The sequence below is a fragment of the Triturus cristatus genome, chromosome 3_2 (genome assembly GCF_964204655.1).
Source record: "Triturus cristatus chromosome 3_2, aTriCri1.1, whole genome shotgun sequence".
NCBI classification, from domain to species: Eukaryota; Metazoa; Chordata; class Amphibia; order Caudata; family Salamandridae; genus Triturus; species Triturus cristatus.
Genome location: NC_140584.1, coordinates 910,380,487 through 910,400,144, shown reverse-complemented (window position 1 = coordinate 910,400,144; position 19,658 = coordinate 910,380,487). Strand labels below are relative to the sequence as shown.

The window sequence follows — 19,658 nt, the reverse complement described above, 5'->3', positions numbered from 1 at the left end:
GTACGCACGATGCGCTTCGCGCACCGTGCGCACATGGGGGACATATTTTGCGCATCTTTGTGAAATGTATTCTTTGTTAACTTCTTACATGTTTTATGCCATACACAAATGGTGCCCTTCGGGCACCATTTGCACACGGGGTGGGGAGAATGTGGATAATTTTTTTTTTTTTACAATTTTTTACCGTACGCGTACGGTAAGCGTAATCGGCGATTTTCCGAATTTTTTTTTTTTTTGGGCTTGGGGGTGGTTTGGGGACCCCTGTATCAATGCTGGGTGGTTAGGATCTCATGAAACTGCCTCTTTACACATTTTTGGGGTTCGTTTTTGCTGCCCAACTCAGGAAGCGAGAGAGAAAATGGCGGCCGCCGCTTCCTGGTTTCGACCGATTCGAATGTTTACTAAGATCTAAGAGCCAATCAGAATCGCGCACGCCACCATACGCGTACGGTAAGCTTACGGTAAGCGCACGGTAAGCGCACCGTAAGCTGCCACAGATATATATATTGATTTAAAGGCTATTTTCTCAGAATCTACTGAACAGATTTACACCAAACCTACAAAAGGCACTTCCTTGACCTGGGGACTACCTCTCTGCCAAATTTCATTAAATTCTGTTCAGCCGTTCGGGCTGTAGCCCTTTCTAAAGGTCCTATGGAAAAATGCATGGGAAAAACGCGTTTTGGGACCCCCCTTTTATCTCAGCCCCCGCTTGACGAATCCCCCCGAGACTTTCAGGGTAGGAGCGGAGCGTAGCGCCCCACCTATTTTGAAAAATTCGCGAGGATTCGTCGACCGGCACCAAAGTTATTCAAAATAGAATGTTGTGGATTTCCTATGGAAACGTGGTCCTAACTATAACTACCTACTGGCGACCGCCAGTAGGTAATATATATATATATATATATATATTAGAGACACCAAAGACGTTCTCCAAAAAATTGAGAATATACACTGGGAAGAACACTTCTGGCTGGTATGTTTAGATGTTGAAAGCTTATATACCAGCATCAGACACAATGATGGATTGAAAGCATGCAAACACTTTCTAAAAACTAGAAGCATACACCTAGTGGCTCACACCAAAATGCTGCTACAGATGATTTAACTATGTCTCGTGGAAAACATCTTTATATTCAATGGATATCCTAATAACATGCTAAGGATAGGAGGGAGAAAAGCGGATGCGATAAAGAGGGAGGAAGCACTCTATAAAGCACCTAAGACTAACACAACCAAATCTGATTCCATCATCAGACTGATCACCACCTACAATTCACAATCCAATCTGTTCAGCCAAATAGTCAGGAAAAGATGGGATATATTACTCCAAGATAAAATACTTAAAGAAAAACTAGGTCCGCATCCAGCAATAACATATAGGAAAGGTAAATCCATAAAAGACCAAATAGTAAGAAGCCATATGGAAAATAAGCAACTGACTTGGCTGGCAAAGAAGGATGGATTCCACAAGTGTGGAAAATGTTAAGCTTGTAGTCACAGTGATAATGTAAGGGAGGTGACATTACAAAGAACCAACAGAAAATGGTGCATACGAAAAAACATACAATGTAATACATAATTTGTGGTCTATGTCATCACTTGTCCATGTGACAAGTAGTACATAGGCTCAACTACCTTCCCTGTAAAGAAGAGGATACTCTAACATTGGCGAGCCATTACTTTACTTACAGTACTGCGAGACACTTTAACCAACATCATGATGGAGACTGGACAAAGGCCAAATACTTTGCATTGGATACCATTCCAAAAAACCCTAGAGGGGCAATAGAGTTTTGGCCTTACGCAGATCAGAATCCAAGTTCATCCTTCAAGCTGGCAGTATCACCCCTATTGGGTTGAACATTGATGAAAAAATGCATGCGCATCTCTAACCTGTCTGTATGGAAACCTCCTGACACCCTATAGGAATTCTTTTTCCGTAATGTTTTAACATTTTTGTATTTTTTTTTTCACTTTCCCATTTGGACTTGCTTAGGTTCTCGTATTTTTCTTTATTTTTCTGGATATAAATGTACTATGTGATAATTATGATATGGGATGAAATGTGTACGATGAATTTGTCCATGTTATGGGTCTATAGATTACCAAGTGTGAAACTTTGAACTAATCAGATTTCCCTTCTCCGTTTGCCCCCATATAGATTGGACCTGATGGAGTGAGTGTGTCACCGACTACCGTTAAAGTTACGTGCACGGAGATCAGGTGTTTGTACTTACAAACACACTCTCCTCCAATAGATTACTAACTGAGGCACCAGATAGTAGGATTTTGTAGCCACTTAGTGTTTAATACAAAACATAATATGTATATATATTTCTTTTAAGGTACTAGACCTGAGATAACAGTCTTTTAACTATATACACAGTTAGGCATTAAGAGTTGTTTTGACCTTTAAAAAGATATATGGTGCACCTTTTCGTTCCCAGTATACATCGTTATATCAACACTATATACTATATCATAGACTAAGGGACTATACCTAAATTCAGTATTTACAATGACTAGCTACAAATTGTAATTTGAGCAAGCCCATTCTTATTATTTTTACTATTATTGAAATAGTATATAACTATGTACTATGTTACTCACCCAGCCTCTGGATGGTGGTGAAATCCAGAGTCTTTTCTTTACTTTTGTTATCCTAAAAAAAAACATTTAATCCTGTGTATCGGAACTATGGTCATGTGACCAAGAGCTGGATAGCTCGAAACGCGTCTTTTGTGCCCGTAAATAAAGGATATTCTTGAAGAACTGGATCGGTGTGGCTCTCAGTCTCTACACTGGAATATATATATATAAATAAATAAATAAATAAATAAATCAACCACGATGTCCCTGCACCTCCTCCTCGGCGAACAGAGACACCACGAATCCCAGAAATAAGGCAAAGATGGTATTTATTTGAAGAGTTGCAAAAATCTGACGCGTTTCGGTCGGTTGCCCTTGCTCACAGATCGTCAGTACATATTCCGCCATTTTTTTAAATATGCTTTGTGTTCACCACGTGGGATAGTAGACATAGAAAAAATACTATGTACCTGAATATATTGTTGACATTATGGTTCAGTCTTTTTTCTATTTGGATGACAGATTATATCGTAAAATCATTGTGCTGGAATCTAACAATAAAGAGCACATGACTGTCAGCAAAAAAGATATATTACAGACAATTAATAGGCATAAATGCAAATTGTTTTCTAAGCTACTAGCTTGATAATATAAGTAATGCGAAAGCCATTCATTAATTTTTAACAAATGGGCAAAACTAATGCAAATTCATGTGCAAATATTGCAAATAGATATGTGCAAAATAGAGCATATTACAATGTGTGCAAATTACGCTGTGTGCAAATATCGCTATAATCAATCAAGTACACTTTATGTAAACAATTTACAAGGTATATGTGCAAATGACGCAAACAATGAATTAGGCTTTCAACAATGTCAAATATAGTCTCTCAAAACAATTGGTATTAAATAAGCAGCATGAATGCTTCTAAATCCTATTTTTGCTTCCAAAAATGAGAAATCCTATTTTGAATATTGACCCCAACATAGAAAATATTGAATATGAAATGACTGGACCATATCTTATGTGAACATGTCTAAATCACCTTAGAGTGCAATTGACATGAATATAAAGAAAGAAAAAAAAGTATTTTTTTTTTCCCCAAAAGTGTGAAACTAATATTTGTTGTATAAATACTCAATTGAAAAATAAGATAAAAAATAAAAAACAACGATGCTGCAGGGAAGCAGCTGGATTAGTTGATGCTACCATTGTTCTCTCATATATAATTTATAGATAAATATCATTTTATAAAAAATGATATGTCATCCATAGTATATTTTTTTTATATATATATATATATATATATATATATATACACACACACATATATATATATATATATATATATACACACACATACATACACACACACACACACACACACCACGGTGGATCCCTGAACCCTCCCGAGCACAAGCTGACTTCTAATTGGCTGACAACACTTCAAACCAGGAAGTGTTGGCAGCCATCTTGTCACAAGAAAAAAGGTTAAAAATGAATAAAAGGGGCAGGGTAGAAACATCCTGACCCCCTAGGCGTGCTCAGTCCAAAAAAGCATTAAAAAAAGAAAGAAAGAAAATTGGCAAATTCGCGCTGGGCTCGCGAATCCGGCCGAATTTAAAATAAAAAATAAAATAAAAAAAGGAAGCGCAGGCTTAGTTTTCTATAAGCCCCCGGGTGGGCCAGGTCCCAGGGGCAATGCAAAATTATCATGCGGGGGACCCCCCCGACCGCCACCTTCCCGGGGCTTTTCATTAAAAAATGCGTGAGGGGGCTCGCGGGTCCCCCCAAGCCCTGGGGACCACCACCTCCCGGGGCTTCAATTTAAAGGAAGTGTGGGGGGTTCCTGCCCCCCACACTGCCCCAGGGACCACCTCCACCCCGGGACACACTGAAATTAAGGGCGGGGGGAGCCCCGGGGACTGCCACCTCCCCGGGGCTCCAAAACATATATAGAAGTGTGGGGGGGGCTCCTGCCCCCCCCCTCAAACTGCCCCATGGACCACCACTTCCCCGGGGCACTAATTATACTAATGCGGGGGTCTGTTGAGGACTACATACATGTTGAGAGGGACGCCGCGTGACCCCCCCCCTCCTTGAGCCCTCCATAGCCCTGGGGACCGCCACCCCACATTGACCAGCAATGACCCGGGACATTAAATTTGCAATGACAGGGCGGCCCTTGACCAAAAGCAATGCCGGCTCCCGCAGGAGGCTGGGACCACGGGGGCATTGAGGCTCCACCTGTGGTCCCCAATGTTGTGGCCAGGCCCCGGGGGATGTGGTCTTCTGGGTCAAAAGCGGACCAGGGTAGGGGGTCCACGCGGCCCCCCTCCCGTAGTAATATAAAAAAAGGTTTTTAAAACGAGGCCTGCCCCAGGAGATGGGGTCCCGGGGCCAAAACTGGCCCAGGGAAGGGGGGCCACGCAGCCCCCCCTCCCGTATAAATATTAAAAAATAAACAAGGCCAGGCCCTGGGGGATAAGGTCCCCAGGGCCCACAAAAATTAAGAGAAGGGGGACCACACAGCCCCCCTTCTAACAATAATAAAAAAAGCAGAAGACAGCATCTCGCCAGAGGCCCTGCCCCCTCTCTGCACCACTGTGCAAACGCGCCTCCTGGCGCGTTCTGGATTGGGGGATTAAGTCCCCTTGAATCCTGAGGGTCCCTGCTGGCCAACTAGCCCACCAGGTCCTCCAGTAAGACCCACACAGTGGGATTGCTGAGAGGTGGTCCGAGGCCATGCCCCTTTTTACACCACTCTGCAAACGCGCCTCTTGGCGCACTGCTGGTGGGGCGATCACGTCCTCGTGTCCTGAGGACCTCAGGACTAAAGTGGACTTCATCCCCCAAGCAGCAGTGTGCCAGGAGGCGCGTTTGTAGAGTGGTGTAAAAAGGGGGCGTGGCCTTGGACCACTCTCTGCAATTCAGCTGTGTGGGGCTTACTACAGATAACAGGAGGGCTAGTTGGCCCCCAGGGACCCTCAGTAGGCAAGGGAACTTCATCCCCCAACTAAGAGCGTGCCAGGAGGCACGTTTGCAGACTGGTGGAGAAAGGGAGCATGTCCTGTTTCCACCTGTCAGCAATCCCACTATCTGGGGCATACTGGAGGTATCAGGTAGGCTAAATGGTCCCTAGGGACCTCCAGCAGTGAAGGGGACTTTTATCCCCATCCAACAGCGCGCCAGGGAGTGTGTTTGCAGAGTGGTGGGCAAAGGGGGCGTGGCCTGCTATGAGAACTACCAATCCTGCTGTGCAGGACTTACTGGAGGTAATAGGAGGGGTAGCTGGCCCACAATGTTGTCTTTGGGGGCCAACTACCCCTCCTGTTACCTGCAGTAAGTCCCACACAGTGGGATTGCTAATAGGTCTTCGGAGGCCACGGTCAATATGCAAACGCGCCTCCTGGCACAGTACTGGTTGGGGGATGAAGTCCACTTTACTCCTGAGGGACTTTGGGGGCCAAGTAGCCCTCCTGGTACCTCCTGTAAGTCCTACACAGAGGAATTGCTGACCGCTGGTTGGAAGCCCAGGCCCCTTTCTGCACCACTCTGCTAACGCGACTACTACGTTATAGTTAGAAATTTGCATCTAAAAACCTTAGCAATTCATAGAAAAAACCATAGGTTTCAGGGACGTTATAGTTAGAAATTAGCATTTAAAAAACCTTAGAAATTCACTGACTATGTCATGAGTGATGTAATATGTGACGTCATCAGCAGTGCATTGCGGGGGCGCAAGTTATAGTTAGCTCTACTAACTATAATGGCAGAATTTCTCTGCTTTTATACGAGTGAAATGTCCAACTACCTAGAACGTCCCTGAAACCTGTGGTTTTTTCAGTGATTATCTTTATATATTTGTTTGTGCCTGGAATACATTTCATCTTTAAAAACCTTGGATCGGTGTGGCTCGTGCTTACTTGATCGTGTAAGCTTGGTGGTGGAGATATATATATATATATACATGCAAAAAATTAAGCAGAGATCTCTGGGTAGTTCTCAAGTTTAGGTGGAAAGCAGCTCCTATATAGAGCACTCTCAACACCAGCGATACTGTAAATTTGCTAACCTCAAATGTCTGCTTTTCTATCAAATTCTTTAAGCGTAGGATTAGCACAGTGCCATCCATGCCGAGATAAAAAGGGACAACGTGTTTTGCCATTTCTACAGCAAAGTTTTCAAGCATAGGACTAGGACAGTGCTGTCCATGCCGAGCTATAAAATGACAAAAGCCTTTTACCACTCCATATATCCCTACCTATTACTACCCCTACTTTGAGAGCATTGCGGGTGTACCCTTTGCCCAATCTCTCCCTTAGGTTAGCCTGAGACCCCATACCTGGATGACTTGGTCTGGAGTTGGATTGGTAATCCCTCTCTGCAGGATCAGGATGGAAGATGAGCGTTAGCAGAGCTGGATGTCAGACACAGCATTGATTCCAGATCCGTCATAGCTGGAGTGCCCCTCTGACCCGTAAAGGGACAGTGCACATTCATCTATTAAAACTACTGTGTTAGAGGTACAATTCTGATGCAATGAGGTGTCTATATGTTAGACGCTATTTCCAAACAGGCATGCAAACACTAGGATATCTTTTTCTGTTCTTAGCCTTGAACAAAATGTACAGACAATGTAGCAAGAAACTCTTTCTAAAACAAAGTCAGCTAAAAACATGTAAAATATAAAGGTAAAAGAAGAACCAAAGTCAGTCCAAGAGGGCCTCACTACAACGCTCTACACTGGGATGAGTAGTACTCTAAAAGAACTAAATAATAAATAAATTAGTAGCTATCATTTAAATCTGTGGTACTCATAGTACGGCCCGCAGGCCGCCAGTGGCCCGGCAGGCCTTCATTGGCGGCCCACGGACATTATTCAAACACTGAGTATGAAGTTCCTATCGTGAAACGAAAAGAGGAAAGAAATGCTAACTGTGTGGTTGAAACCGATGGAAATTCGGAGAGTGATCTCCTTATTGGAATAAGACCCTCACACACCTGACAAGTAGGTGTCTTGCTTCATCATCGGGTCTGCTCCTACTCGGGCCGGCGCTGCAATGCCCGATCAGGCACCCATTGAGGGGCCTACTTCTCGGAGATCTTTTTTCCAGAGCCGATGGGTGAAGTGCAAGTGAGGATCCTAGTGTCAGTGTACGTGTACTTGGACCGGCCGTTCCGCAGGGGTAGGGTTAACGATATAATCCAACTGCAAAACCGTGAGTAATACCATTCCTTTTAAACCCCCTTCGTGGTCTGGGGTTTCTTAACCAGATTTTACTACTAAGAGACACGCGGTATCCGCTTGTCACGGGTTCATACTAATCGACCCAAATTCCAATCGAGCACCATTACAATACGTAAACTGCTCGGCAATGTGTTTATGGTACCATGGCTTTCTCTGATCTTTTGGGCACAGATGTCAGTACAGTCGGCCAAGTATCGTTTCATAATGTATTTGAAATTTACTTAATGATGTGTGTTACCGCTCCACGGCTGCCTCTGTTGGTTCGAATTTCACAATCAACGTTACCATGGAGCTCGTATGACCCTTACAGAAGTTACCATCTTCACCTGGGTCCTAATAATGAATTCGCTGTGGTTTACACCCCATTATGGGTTTGACTTTAACATGCTTTTACCATATATCAAGACATTAGACAGCAGTGCTGGCGGAGACCGGTACCAATATGGCCCGGCACGGATTGAACGAGGGTGAGACTCATTTTGATGAGATTATATCCTTATATCTTTATGTTCCAAGTACGATGTTTATTTTCTGTCTTCCTTCGTACTTCTGTTGTTTGCTTCACCACTGTAGTGCAGTGTCCTTCCATTGATTGATCACTGTTTATTGCACTTTAGCACGTCACTGCACTCAGTCCCAATGCATGTGTTTTTACACTACCACAAACTACAGTATTGGGTTGAGTGACTTTCATTGTAATAGCATTTTAATGGATTGTTTTTGATTATTCTAACTGTGTTTTTATTTCAGGTTAAGCATTGCTTACCCCGGTTGACACCAAGGTACCAACCACCCCTACACATTTTTTAGGGTGCTGTAATGGTGGCCGCTCCTTCACTATTCGCTCTGGGTGACCACCACCAAAAAATGTGGAGGTAGTATAACATTTGGTCCTGAGGAATTGCCATCAACTTTGATAAATAGGCAAGAAACATGTCGACCTCTTTTTAGCGTATCACAACACAACATTGTAGTGACGATACGCGCTATTCTCATTTTAATTAGGGGAGTAACCATACTCATTAAAAATTCTTTTGAATTGGATTATTTTTCCCTATTTTAACGCACACAACACCTTCACGTACACTGACACTAGGATCCTCACTTGCACTTCACCCATCGGCTCTGGAAAAAAGATCTCCGAGAAGTAGGCCCCTCAATGGGTGCCTGATCGGGCATTGCAGCGCCGGGCCGAGTAGGAGCAGACCCGATGATGAAGCAAGACACCTACTTGTCAGGTGTGTGAGGGTCTTATTCCAATAAGGAGATCACTCTCCGAATTTCCATCGGTTTCAACCACACAGTTAGCATTTCTTTCCTCTTTTCGTTTCACGATAGGAACTTCATACTCAGTGTTTGAATATAGTCTTCTGGGCATGTATGCTGGACCTGATCATAAAAGCCCTTCCTTGACTTCCCCTTACTTTTTGTTGTAGTGATATGCACAGGTTTTTCCTGTGGGGAATAAATTTAAGGTTACCAAACGGTGGTTACTTGACTCCTTTGGCCCACCAAGATTAATTTTTCTATTTTTAGCACTTCTAACTGATTCTGATTTATCTTCCTATTATGGAGGATTATCAAGGATTAAGTTTTGGTGATGAAGCAGCAGCAGAGATCTTACGAGCACCATCCTTACTGGGATCGGATGGCAGTTCTGCCTCGGTCAGTCAATCTGAGGACTGGTCCTCTCTTTCCAACATAAAACATGAGTGGCTGAAAGTCACCCTACACGGGGCTATGATGACCGAATATTTGAGAGCCAATATAGCTCCTAACGGTCTCATTGTTAATAATTTTCCGCGTCTCTTCTTAGAAGATGCTCTTTTCAAGAAAGAATGGTCCCTAGTTGCTTGGAAATGCACTAGGGACTGGCTGATTTTAATTATAAATACAGCTAAAAGGATTGCAGACGCCCTTTTAATTAGAATCCAAACAGCCGAGGGAGCCATCAAGGTGACAATTCAGACGGCAGTTTACAAGAATAAACTAGCAGAGATAAATGCGGAACTTGCAGAGAACCGGGAATATCTTATGAAACAAAAAATCACCAAGTTACAAAAAGATATTCAGAAATTCTCAACTGAGAAAGTCTACCCCTATCTCAAAGCAGACTATACAAGCTCAGCAACTGGATACTCCTCAGATGATAGTTCTAATACTTCACGGAGGGGCTCTTCCTCCAGTAATGACTCCAACACTGGGAGCTGGAACAATAGGAAGACACGTACCTATCAACCATCCAACTTTCCAACCTTTAACGCCCCGCCCTATTCGGGACCCCCCTTCTGGCAGTCCCCTATTTATCCACAAGGCCCACCACACTTCTACCAGACCGGACCTGCACCTCCTTTTTTAGACAGAGGTTGCGGCAGAGGAAGAGGGCGCAGAAGAGGCCAAAAAAGAGTTCAGTGGCAGGACCAACCGACAGGATCGGTGGAGACCAGGAGTCAAACCAAGGGGAAAAGAAACTGATTGTGAATCTATCCTCCAGAACCATGTCACACATTGAGGAACAGGTTCTACAGAAGGGGTTAGGTTTTGTTCCCACTCCCAGAATAGACACTTTCAGGGATCGGTGCGAGATTCAAACCTTCTTTCGCAAAATCCGTCTACAAGCCTTCTTTCAGGATCAACCAGCACATATTGCTACTGATTCTGGACTCCACAAACCGTCAACCTTCACTCCCACTAGCAGCATGGTCCCCAACGAGGTCCTCACATTTGAACAAGCTGTTTTGAAGGATTTCAATTCCAATACTAATTCAACATCCTTTCATAATCTCTCCACGGCGGAGACGACAGCCATTAAAACACTGGCACTTGACGAGACTATTACAATCAAACAAGCTGACAAAGGTGGGGCCACTGTTATTATGAACACAGTAGATTACAACATCGAATGTGAGAGACAACTGAGTGATAGAAGATACTACACTCCAATAAGAGAGAATCCCACACAGAGATTACATAATACCATCACTGCTATGACCTTCTCTGCAGAATCGGAAGGATGGATCTCGAAAAAAGAAGCAGGGTTCCTAATAACCAACGATCCAGTCGTGCCCTACTTCTATTGTCTCCCTAAAATACATAAAGGGACGACACCAGTACCAGGACGCCCCATCGTGTCAGGTATAGGGTCCATACTAGAGCCCCTCTTTAAGTTTGTGGACCACTTCATACAACCTTTTGTCAAGGAAACACCTTCCTATGTGAGGGACACGACTGACGTGTTACGTCTCCTAGAGGGGTTTCAACATCCCAATGAGGTGAACCTTCTGGTGACATTGGATGTTGAGGCCCTATACACGAATATCCCTCAAAGAGCCACTTTGGAGGTTCTCGAAGATATTCTAACCACTGCTGAGTGGAGTTCACCTACTCCAGTTTCATTCATTATGGAATGCGCCACTTTAGCGCTCACAGAAAACTATTTTCAGTTTGGTACCCAACTTTTTCATCAGACCCAGGGTACTTCAATGGGGAGTACCTTTGCTCCAAGCCTGGCATGTTTGTACATGTCCGCGTTTGAGCAACGCAAGATTTTTGATATCAATAATCCATATGGTTCTAACATCTTATTGTGGAAACGGTTTATCGACGACATCCTTATCTTCTGGAAGGGCGAGTTGATTGAATGCAACAATTTTTGTATGTGGATCAATACCTTGAATCCCCACTTGAGATACACCAATACGATCTCTAATAAGGAGATTCCTTTTCTTGATCTCATGATTAAATTGGAAGCAGGGACAATCTCTACTACCCTATATCGAAAACCTACAGACAGAAATAGTCTGCTTCTTTTCAGCAGTCATCACCCCAGGGCATTGAGACATAATCTGCCTATAGGCCAGTTTCTTCGCATCAGAAGGAATTGCAGCACCCTCGCTGAATACAAAAAGGAAGCAAATACGTTGAGACAAGATCTCCTCCAACGTCAATACCCTAAACAGGTGATCAATGATGCTTTTAAAAGAGCACGTAATAATAATCGAGAAGGATTGTTGGAGGTTAGGACAAGAGAACCCGACACTACCATCACCTGTGTCACCACCTACACACCAGACTCGAGTCGACTGAGGAACATTATTCGCAAACACTGGGGTATTTTGAACACCGGTTCACTGAACCTTGCGAACCCTAGGTTTGCTTTTAAGAGGACCAACAACATAAAAGACATGTTGATACACACCAGACCTAAACAACGCCGTGACACAACACAGAACACCCTATGGCATTTACCACCAGTACAGGGACATTTTCCTTGCGGTTCATGTTCTGTTTGTCCCCAAACCAAGGTCACAAAACAACTGAACCTTCCTAACAACTTTCTGTGGCATTTGAAAAAACACACGAACTGTAACACAACCAACTGTGTTTATTTGATGCGCTGCCCTTGCAACCTTATTTACATAGGGATGACGACAAGACAGGTTAAGCTCCGCATGATGGAACATAGAAGCACTTTCAGGTGTGCTAAGACTAACACTAGAATGACCACCCATTACAAAGAAAGTCAACATCCTCCTGACTCCTTTGAGTGGTGCATCCTTGAAGCACACACAGGCATGACGAAGGATGCCTTGTTCCGTTTGGAACAACGTTGGGTCCTGAGACTGTCTTCTGACAGAACAGGACTTAACGAGGAGATTCCATGGAGCATGCTGACCCCCAGAAACTAAGGGATACTCTTAGTTGTCACTCTCAGCATGTTAAAATTAAATTTATATCACAGACTCAGTTAATGCAAATAGTAATTGTATTAATGGCTGACTACCTGGAGTACAATTCCCGCCTCCATTAAACATCTGACCATTTATATACATTTCTTGAATTAACTAAACCCACCGAACGTTCACATGGTCCAAGGGCTACACGTCATTTATCTCCATTAATATGTGGGCACTGTCTTGGCATAAAGCATTCATTATGATTGGTAAACCACCAGAATTGGTAAATACTTTTATAAGCATTCGTAGGATTGAATGCATGACCCTTCGAGATCACATGCATAGCCATTGTCTTTCCTCCTTTACCGTTCGTCATTTATCTCCATTAATATGTGGGCACTGTCTTGGCATAAAGCATTCATTATGATTGGTAAACCACCAGAATTGGTTAATACTTTTATAAGCATTCGTAGGATTGAATGCATGACCCTTCGAGATCACATGCATAGCCATTGTCTTTCCTCGTTTACCGTTTGTTGCCCGGCCCCGTCCACACTTCCCCAATATGGCGCTCCAGAATGTGTAGCGCTCTAGTCCTTGCTTGACCCGACCCGTAAGTATGGATCATGCACCCAGTGTCCTACTTCCCTTTTTAAGCACCATTAGTGATTCCACGGTCACCGGACTACTTGGACCGGCCGTTCTGCAGGGGTAGGGTTAACGATATAATCCAACTGCAAAACCGTGAGTAATACCATTCCTTTTAAACCCCCTTCGTGGTCTGGGGTTTCTTAACCAGATTTTACTACTAAGAGACACGCGGTATCCGCTTGTCACGGGTTCATACTAATCGACCCAAATTCCAATCGAGCACCATTACAATACGTAAACTGCTCGGCAATGTGTTTATGGTACCATGGCTTTCTCTGATCTTTTGGGCACAGATGTCAGTACAGTCGGCCAAGTATCGTTTCATAATGTATTTGAAATTTACTTAATGATGTGTGTTACCGCTCCACGGCTGCCTCTGTTGGTTCGAATTTCACAATCAACGTTACCATGGAGCTCGTATGACCCTTACAGAAGTTACCATCTTCACCTGGGTCCTAATAATAAATTCGCTGTGGTTTACACCCCATTATGGGTTTGACTTTAACATGCTTTTACCATATATCATGACATTAGACAGCAGTGCTGGCGGAGACCGGTACCAATATGGCCCGGCACGGATTGAACGAGGGTGAGACTCATTTTGATGAGATTATATCCTTATATCTTTATGTTCCAAGTACGATGTTTATTTTCTGTCTTCCTTCGTACTTCTGTTGTTTGCTTCACCACTGTAGTGCAGTGTCCTTCCATTGATTGATCACTGTTTATTGCACTTTAGCACGTCACTGCACTCAGTCCCAATGCATGTGTTTTTACACTACCACAAACTACAGTATTGGGTTGAGTGACTTTCATTGTAATAGCATTTTAATGGATTGTTTTTGATTATTCTAACTGTGTTTTTATTTCAGGTTAAGCATTGCTTACCCCGGTTGACACCAAGGTACCAACCACCCCTACACATTTTTTAGGGTGCTGTAATGGTGGCCGCTCCTTCACTATTCGCTCTGGGTGACCACCACCAAAAAATGTGGAGGTAGTATAACATTTGGTCCTGAGGAATTGCCATCAACTTTGATAAATAGGCAAGAAACATGTCGACCTCTTTTTAGCGTATCACAACACAACATTGTAGTGACGATACGCGCTATTCTCATTTTAATTAGGGGAGTAACCATACTCATTAAAAATTCTTTTGAATTGGATTATTTTTCCCTATTTTAACGCACACAACACCTTCACGTACACTGACACTAGGATCCTCACTTGCACTTCACCCATCGGCTCTGGAAAAAAGATCTCCGAGAAGTAGGCCCCTCAATGGGTGCCTGATCGGGCATTGCAGCGCCGGCCCGAGTAGGAGCAGACCCGATGATGAAGCAAGACACCTACTTGTCAGGTGTGTGAGGGTCTTATTCCAATAAGGAGATCACTCTCCGAATTTCCATCGGTTTCAACCACACAGTTAGCATTTCTTTCCTCTTTTCGTTTCACGATAGGAACTTCATACTCAGTGTTTGAATATAGTCTTCTGGGCTTGTATGCTGGACCTGATCATAAAAGCCCTTCCTTGACTTCCCCTTACTTTTTGTTGTGGCCCACGGACATTGCCTTGCAGTTTCCACGGCGGCAGTAAACACAGAAGATGACCCCAGGAGCATAAGTAGTGAATACGTATTAAATAGTATTCACTACGTATGCGCTTGCAGCCATCTTCGGTGTTTACTGCCGGCCTCCGTGACATCAGAGCACCTTCGGACAGCTTCCCAAAAGGCCCTTTAGAAGTCAGCTGTAAGCGCTTTCACAGCTGACTTTTAAAAGGGCGTTTTGGGAAGCTTCCTGTTTGGACAGAGACAGATAGAGGCAGAGAGACAGATAATAAAGGCAGAGAGACAGATAGAGGCAGAGAGACAGATAATAAAGGCAGAGAGACAGATAGAGGCAGAGAGACAGATAATAAAGGCAGAGAGACAGATAGAGGCAGAGAGACAGATAATAAAGGCAGAGAGACAGATAGTTGCAGAGAGACAGATAGAGACAGAGACAGATAGAAACACAGAGACAGATAGAGACACAGAGACAGATAGAGACACAGAGACAGATAGAGACACAGAGACAGATAGAGACACAGAGACAGACAGAGATAGAGACAGTGACAGATAGAGACAGATAGAGACAGGGAGAGACAGGGACAGGCAGAGACAGATGGAGACAGATGGAGACAGATGGAGGCAGAGACAGATAGAGGTTAGAGGCAGAGACAGATAGAGGTTAGAGGCAGAGACAGATAGAGGTTAGAGGCAGAGACAGATAGAGGTTAGAGGCAGGGGCAGAGACAGATAGAGCCAGAGACAAGCAGAGACAGAGGCAGACAGAGAGAGACAGAGGCAAAGACAGATAGAGGCAGAGACAAACAGAGATAGAGATAGACAGAGATAGAGACAGAGATAGAGACAGACAGGGACAGACAGAGGTAGAGACAGGGACAGAGAGACAGACAGAGAGAGAGAGGGAGGTAGGAAGATAGAGGGAGGAAGGGGGAGAGAGAGAGAGAGAGAGAGAGAGGGGGGGGGAGAGAGAGAGGGGGAGAGAGAGGGAGGGGGAGAGAGAGGGAGGGACAGAGAGGCAGGGAGGGACAGAGAGGCAGGGAGGGACAGAGAGGCAGGGAGGGACAGAGAGGCAGGGAGGGAGACAGAGGGAGGAGGGAGACAGCGAGAGGAGGGAGACAGCGAGAGGAGGGAGACAGCGAGAGGAGGGAGACAGCGAGAGGAGGGAGACAGCGAGAGGAGGAAGACAGCGAGAGGAGGGAGAGAGAGGGAAAAGGGAGAGAGAGGGACGAGGTTTACAGACAGAGGGAGACAGAGAGAGGGGGAGGAGGGAGGAGGGAGACAGGGGAAGGGGGCAGAGGGAGGGAGACAGACAGAGGGAGGGAGACAGAGAGAGAGGGGAGGGAGGGAGACAGAGAGGGAGGGAGGGAGACAGAAAGAGAGAGAGAGAGAGGGAGAGAGAGGGAGACAGACAGAGGGAGGGAGAGAGATAGAGGGAGGGAGACAGAGGGAGAGATATGGAGAGAGGGAGGGAGAGGGAGAGATATGGAGAGAGGGAGGGAGACAGAGAGAGAGACAGAGAGAGGGGGGGAGAGAGAGATGGAGAGAGACAGAGAGAGAGAGAGACAGATGTGTGTATGCCAGGTCTGGTGGCTCAGTGGACGAATGCGTCCGCTGCAGGGGGCCTGTGTTCAACCTCATGATCACAGTTTTTTTATTTGCTCTAGTACTCTCCCTCTCCCACTGACCCCGCCCCCACTGGTGCAGCCCTCGGCCACAAACCACACTGTAAATTTGGCCCCCGAGAGGAAGTTTGTGAGTACCCATGATTTAAATCATTATTAGTGTTATTACTCAATCACACAGATATATCTTGCATTCTTACAGTGCACGCAGGAGGGTTGAACAAACTCAAAAAACTTGCCTCAAGTCATAGTTTCTCTAAAGTACGATAAGCTATGTGCCTCTGTTTACTTCTATTGCATTGGCATCTAGGTGTAAGGCTCCAGATAGATCCCAGACAGGTTGATACTTTAACAAAAGAAGGGATGATGGCCTTATATATCAGGCCTTTGCTTGTGCCCAGATGGAGGTAAAAATAAGAAACTCCTTTTTGTTGCATGCTGTTTGCTGCACCAAACGGAATGCAGACAACATGCTGGCACTGCTTAATTGTGGGTTTAAAATATACCACTGTTAATGTACAAGCATCTTGAATGTTGAAACAGTGGTATATTGTAAAAACACAATTAAGCAGAGCCTGCATGTTGTCTCAACATAATTGTAAATTTAAAAGGGGTATATTGTACATGAATTGCTTCATTAAAAATTGAATTCAAATGATTAAAGCGTTGAAACATACCTATTGATAGCATCTCAGAGCTGTGCGCTCAGGCTGCAGGTGACGAGAGTTACTTGATATACAGACGATTATTAGTTGCAGTGTGTCAGCAGTCACACTACCTTGAACAGCACGGTAATTGTTACAAAAGTTATTGATAACTACTAGTACAGGGACGTTAATTTTCTAAAATAAAAAAACTGGAGTGTGCAATACACATAGTTTTATCAGTAGAACTACTGGTGCCACCCTTCAGCAAAGGGTGAGAAACGCCTCCGAGAACGTGGGACCAGAGAACCCGGACTGTGGGTGCACATTGCCAGAGGACTCTGTGTACACATAGATGATAACTGCCCATGAAGGGGACCAAATGCCCTTTCGGAGTAGTAGCTGGTCTTGGCTGAAGACCAGCTGAAGTGTGCTTTCCAAGGGCCCATCGGCAGGCCTCCTGTTTTCCCCGAGATCTCAGGGACATTAAAATCTCCAGCGAGGGACTTACACCTTCTACCTGTGATATCTGGAGAGCGGTGCCCTCTAAGGTGCCCACATCAGCTAGTGAATTCCAACTGGTAGCACGATGTGAGCGTGGAACTGGAACCAAGACTTGCGTCTGAAGACCAGATTGTCCTGTGTGTGTTTTCACTACCTGTGAGGCTTGTTCTTCCCATAGGTTAACATGGGGAAGAGATTGACATTACTTGGGGCTGCAATAGCGGATTGCAGTGGAGCTACCTCATGATGTTTCCTATTCATGGATTCGCCATGAAATGCCACTTATAGAGTATGGACATTTCTATGCTAAGAGTTTTGTGTTTCGTGGTGCCTAGCACCAGTGGACACCAGGGGTCAGGGAAGCGCATCTGTGCATTCCCCAAGCGAAAGCCATAAACCATGGGCATTCCACAAGAACGGCAGACCTCTGACATTTTAGGGCCGAGTGGGATAGACTGGAGAGAGAGTTTTTGACACTTAGTATCTAGGGACCAGATCATGGCCCCACTAAAGATTAGGATTAAGACCTCTCCAAGGGCCCGTTGGCAGACTTCCTGTTCTCAGGGAGATCTCAAGGACATGAAAGATCTCCTGCGAGGGTCCTACACCATCTACCTGTGACATCTGGAGAGCGGTGCCTCCTCCAGTGCCCACATTGGCTACTGAATTCCAACTGGTAGCGCGATGTGAACATGGAACTAAGACTTGTGTCTAGAGACCGGATTGTCTAGTGCGGAGTCCCACCAGAAATCTTGCCTACATCTAAGGCGTGTGGTTCCTGTACTGCAAGGGCCCTGACACGCATACGCGTCTAGTTGGTGGTGAGCGGATTCACCGGTTGCGGGACTCCACATGGCCGCTTTTGTCAATCGAGCGACACGCCGAATGCATGCTTTGTCCGATTCACAGAGTGCAACTTTCGGAGGTGGTGGTGTACCCGTAGTAGTGCCTCATTCCACCTCATATGGCTCTGCTGACCTTGCGCCTGAGTGTATGTGACCGGACTGGTCTGGTGCAACTGGTATCACCATGCACCAGATATTGTGCCTCCTTTCCTGAGTGGTACAGAATTTGCGACTCTTCATTGTGTGTGACCAGAATTGCCTGGTGCAACCCATCTCAACGTACACCGGTCATTGAGCCTCATTTCCAGGGAGGTATGGAATTTGCAACTCTTCGTGTTTAAGGTCTGAAGTGTCTGGTGTGACTCATACCAACGCACACCAGACGCTGTGCTCGGATTGCCTGGGCACGCCCCTGATCATCGTGTACCGCTCAGGGTGCCTCCTCCTACCAAGAGGCTCCCCTGTATTACTCCCCATTCATTGGCTGTTCCCCTTTTGACCCTCATACTGGCGGACCAACTGCCCTCTCCATACCTGGCCCCTCTGGAGGACATCTTGGCGCCAGGTAGTCACGAGAGAGACTGACTGGGTTGAAGGGACGCTTCCGAGATAGTTTGGAAGCGAGTCAAGAGACTGCTTGACTCCATTGTGTTTTGAGACCTGTGGGTGAACTTCTAGATTGGCTGCTAAACCTCCCTTGCTTACGGCTACCTCTTAATTAAAACTTGTTACATATCTGCTTCCTGCGGACACAGACTAAGTGTGACTTCGGCTGCTTGCGGCCTAGCATCTGGGAGGCGGGCTGGTTATCTTCCATCTGGGGGTATAAGACAATCAGGGTGACCTCGAGGGTTGAGTGACACTGGGTCATGGAGTTTACAGAGTGTTATCCATTGACCTCCTGGTACCAGTAGTACCATATTGGGGTGCTGAGTACATGTGTGTACAAGAGCATTCCATACGGACTGGGCTGATACCTGTATCACCGAGTAGTGGTGCAGAGTGAGTGTGTGGGAGTGATAGTCTGCAGACCACCTGTGGTTCAGGACACTGGCCGGCGGTGCCGCGTTATACGTTGATTTCATGCCAAAAGCACAATACATTTGACATTGGGTTTACCCGTGTAGCTCCAGCCTGCGGTGCTGCTAAAAATTGTTCTTGTTTCGTGTATGTACATATCTTTGATATCGTTGTGACCCAGGGTGTACCCTTTAACTGGGTAGGATTCTATTGTCAGAATTGCTAGAGTTGGTCTGGGGTGAACAACATGTCGCACCGCATAAGAGTGCTCTCTCTCTATT

The 19,658-nt window shown here is 45.1% G+C and overlaps 1 protein-coding gene across 7 annotated transcripts in view; it reads right to left on the bottom strand.

Moving 5' to 3' along the window:
- The window catches only part of RPH3AL (rabphilin 3A like (without C2 domains)), a 937,546-nt gene that overhangs the window by 842,824 nt on the left and 75,064 nt on the right, over positions 1-19,658 (bottom strand). Inside the window, exon 3 of one of the 7 annotated variants that reach the window (XM_085649367.1) lies at positions 3,063-3,143. The exons of the other annotated variants lie outside the window; for them this stretch is intronic. The gene's annotated coding sequence lies outside the window, so the exon portion shown is untranslated. The remainder of the gene's footprint in view (positions 1-3,062; positions 3,144-19,658) is intronic. 7 annotated transcript variants of the gene reach the window in all.